This window comes from Capsicum annuum, chromosome 2 (assembly GCF_002878395.1).
Source record: "Capsicum annuum cultivar UCD-10X-F1 chromosome 2, UCD10Xv1.1, whole genome shotgun sequence".
NCBI lineage: Eukaryota > Viridiplantae > Streptophyta > Magnoliopsida > Solanales > Solanaceae > Capsicum > Capsicum annuum.
The window spans coordinates 82,674,021-82,678,384 of NC_061112.1; positions in this window are offsets into that span (position 1 = coordinate 82,674,021).

The window sequence follows — 4,364 nt, forward strand, 5'->3', positions numbered from 1 at the left end:
ATCGCTAGGACCGTCGCAACTAAGACAGTGTGGCCTTTTTCTGACCAATGTGCGACGGACGATCCGACGGACCGTCAGACTAACGACGGACCATCGCTCCAACTATCGCAAATCCCATTCAGTATTTTTAAATCATTTTTAAAAGGATCTTTTGGGTCTTTTCCCTTTTAATACCCTGATATATTCAAAACGAAGCAGATAGCCTCATTATCTCCCAAAAACATCCAAGAGTTAGGGTTTCTCCCTCAAGAGAAAATCCAAAACCCTACTCCAAGAAATTCAAGAACTCACCATAGATTCTACAAATTAAGTTGAGATTCAAGTTCCCCAAGTAAAAGGTTTCAAGAACCCTCTCTCAAAAGTAAGAAGAAGAGTCTCAAGCAAGTTTGTTCATCTAAGTTTCAATCTAAGGTATGTGGGGTTAGAACAAGGATAATTCTTTCGTCCTTGTCCCCAAAACTTATTTTAAATTACAAAGATATATGACCTTATCAGTTCTCCTATGAATTTGAAGTGTAGGTTCATACCCAATATTACTATGCATGAGATTTTGAGATTTGCCAATGTTCTAGAAATTGAAGTACATGAGCATGTTGAGATTTTAAGACAAATTGCTCAACATTCCAGATTTCTATATGGTTTGTGTATCCTTATAACATCTAGTATGCATTTTGATGAGTCTTAACTTGAGATTTGATTATGGGTCATTAAACCCTACTGAGATTTGAAATTTCATGAACTTTTGTGCTATAAGCACCCATGATTTGAGTACTTTGAGATTATTGAGAAAGTTTTGATCTTAATGGTCATAGTAGCTTTGAAATCCACTTTATACATGAGATTACAGATTTTATAGTTGGGTTCTTTATGAACCACGAGATTATTTTTAAAGTGGATTTCCATGAGATGAGCGTAGCTAACTAAAGGGAGTAGTATTTAGCACCGAGTTGGGTAAGTTACTACAGTTTCATATCCCAGAACTATGTGCCACCGTAGGATTGAGATTTATGGGCCTGAGGTCGAGATAAGTGATCACTGAGTTGAGGTTATACTCCCTGGCAAGAGTATGGATATTATTTTCTGATTGCATTTCAGACTTATTCAAGCTATGTGAGTCATTCCTAATTGCATGCATGATTTGATTAAAGAGTATGGATATTATTTTCTGTAAATGCATACACCCCCATATACTCAGTACATTCCCAAGTTTTGATCCACATATACGTCTATGTGCTACATTGTCTTATAATATAGGTTTCAGGTGCTCAGTCCCAGCCTCGTCAGTGATTTTCGAGTATCTTTGTCTACATCTCCACAGTGGTGAGTCCTCATGGTTCGAGGACCTATTTTCAGATATTTCAGAGCTTTAGTAGATATATTATTGCTTTCAGTTCAGTTTGAGACAGTTGGGAACCTTTCCCAATGGCTCTCTAGTTCATGGAGTAGTAGAGGCTTTGTCAGACTAGTTATCAGATTGTTAGTATGTTGAGATTTCCAGTTTTGTGGTCGTTTGGACCAAGTATTTTCTTCGTATTTCCTATCATTTGATATTACAGTACTAGTGTTTTGTTTATTTCATCTCGAATTGAGTTATTATATGTAGTAATAGGCTCAAAGGGTTAGCTTGGGGCTACTAGTAGCCTTAAGCACTGTGCGATGTCCCGGGAGGTGATTTCGGGTTGTTACACACACCTAGACAAATTTGATGCATATCCATCTGGCATTCTCAAATTGTTAACTCAATCACAAATCACTCTTCTATCCTCCAAAGTGAATGTGAAACTGGCCTTGGGCTTCTGAATCTTATTGTTTGAGTATGTCAGGTACAACTCACTGCGCCGACAATACTCCTTTAAGTCCATCCTGGCCTTCAAGTTATCTTTTGTTTTGTTACTTACATCCATCATAGTATTAAACAAGTTGTCAAAGAAGCTTTTTTCAATATGTATGGGATCCAGATTATGAGGCAGAAGATTATCCTTCCAGTAATCTAACTCCCAAAATATGCTTCGTTTAGTCTAGTTATGTGTAACACCATAACCAGGTATCCTGGATGGTGGAAACTCTGTTACCTTAGGCAGATTCCGCAATCTATCCCAAATTTCTTCTCGCGACAAAATTAGCGGTGGCTCCTTAAAATCAGTCTTATTCTTCATAAAATCACTAGTATTTCTCCTAAACTCATGTTGCATTGGCAAGAATCGATGGTGATAGTCAAACCATGAGTTTTTACCCCCATGTTTCAAAGTGAATGCTTTTGTGTCTTTTATACAACAACGGCAAGCTAACTTGCCCGCAGTCGACCACCCAGACATTATTCCATTAGTAGAAAAGTCATTTATAGTCCACATCAAAGTAGCACACAATCTAAAGTTTTGTTGTTTTATTGATACATCATATGCTTCCACACCTTCATGCCACAATAAGTTCAACTTATCAATCAATGGCTGCAGATATATACCAATCAAAACTTTTGGATTGCGAGGACTTGGAATAATGCAAGTTAGAAATTTATACTGACTCGTCATACACAATTCAGGCGGGAGATTATAAGGAGTCACAAACACTGGCCAACATGAATATGGTGTAGCTGAGATAAAAAATAGAGTGAATCCATTAGTAGATTATCCCAACCTAATGTTTCTTGGTTCACTAGCGAAATTCAGATACACACTATCAAAATGCTTCCATGCTTCTCCATCTAATGGATGACATAAAACACCAGGTGGTCTTTTATTTTCATAGTGCCATCTCATAAAAGGGGCAGAGCTCATTGATGCATACAACCTCTTTAACCGTGGTATAAGGGGTAAGTAATGGATCGACTTCACAGGAACCTTCTTCCCTTGGGCACGTGTGACTTCCTTATAACGAGGCTGATTACAAAATTTGCAATGTTCTAAATTTGCATCTTACTTATAGAATAACATACAATCTTTCTCGCAATAGTGAATTCTCTTTGATAAAAGTCCTAACTTAGAAATCAACTTCTTTGTTGTGTAGAAATCATTGGGTAAGTCAAGTTTATTTGGGTTAAGTTCCTTCATAAGTCCAATGATAGAATTCATGCCCTATTGAGAAATAGAATAATCTGACTTAATGCTCAGTAACTGAACGACAACAGATAACTTAGAATGCACTGATCCTTCATACAATGGATGACTAGCTTCCTTTAACTGTTCATAAAAGTACTTAGCCTCATTCTTTGGTTCATTTTGAGCCCCTGAGTGTGTCCCAAAAACATCCCTGACCATCTCACTATATCGTGAACTTTTAACATTATTCTCTCTTATTGGACTTTTGACATAATTTTGAAAAGCAAAATTATTAGCAACACTACTCTCTCCATGAGCTGTCCACACAGTATAATTCAACATAAAACCTTTCTTATAAAGATATAATGTAACAGCATCTAGACTCAATAACTTGCAACACTTATAATTCCAACGAGGACACCTAATTGTCCCTTCAGTAAGAAAATCATTAAGTGTCATTGCTTTAGCAATAAATCCAACTACCCCAGCTTTATATTCCTCCCTCAACCCCGCACGGTTAGGATAAAGTCTATTATACATCCATGTACGATCTTCATTTTTCATCTACACAAAAACGACAACAATAATAATAGAGAAAAGAAATAAAAACAAGAGAAACAAAACAATAACAGGTTTGTTTAGAGATGCTACTACGCAGTGGACACAAGAAGAAAACTAAGAGATTCAATACAACATAGTAAAGCAGCCAGCAATAATAAAATATTTTAATTAAATAGAAAAGGGCCTAAAATGCCCTTCGAGTATGTGAAATGGTGCAAAAATGCCCTTCATCTACCTAATGGGCCTAAAATGCCCTTTCCGTCTACCTATTGGGTCTGTTTTGCCCTTTATTTAACAGCTGATTATTGGGTCCACTTCATTTATAACATGACAAATTTTTATTGGACAATTAATATTTAATTAAAATAATTAATTTATCCTCTAAATACCCAACCCACCCAGTCAAATAACCCAACCCAAACTAATATAACCCGCTCTAATTCCTAAAACATAAAGAAATCCCCATTCATCAATCATCTGTTCATATCTCCTCTTTTCTCATCTGTTTTCTCAATCGACTCTTCTTTCTTAAAAAAAAGTAGTAGTTTCTTTTGTTTCAAACCTACCCGTTCTAAATCCTTAGAACATAATACAATTCTTTTTTTTTACAATGCAAGTTTATTTCACAATAGATTTCCAATTAAATAGGTCCATGCAACTGTCACGCCCCAAAATCCCATCGGGCCGGACTGGCACCCGAAGCCGAGAAAGCCCGGGAGAACCCGTTCAAATACCTGTACTTTCACTTACATGTCACCAAAAATTGGA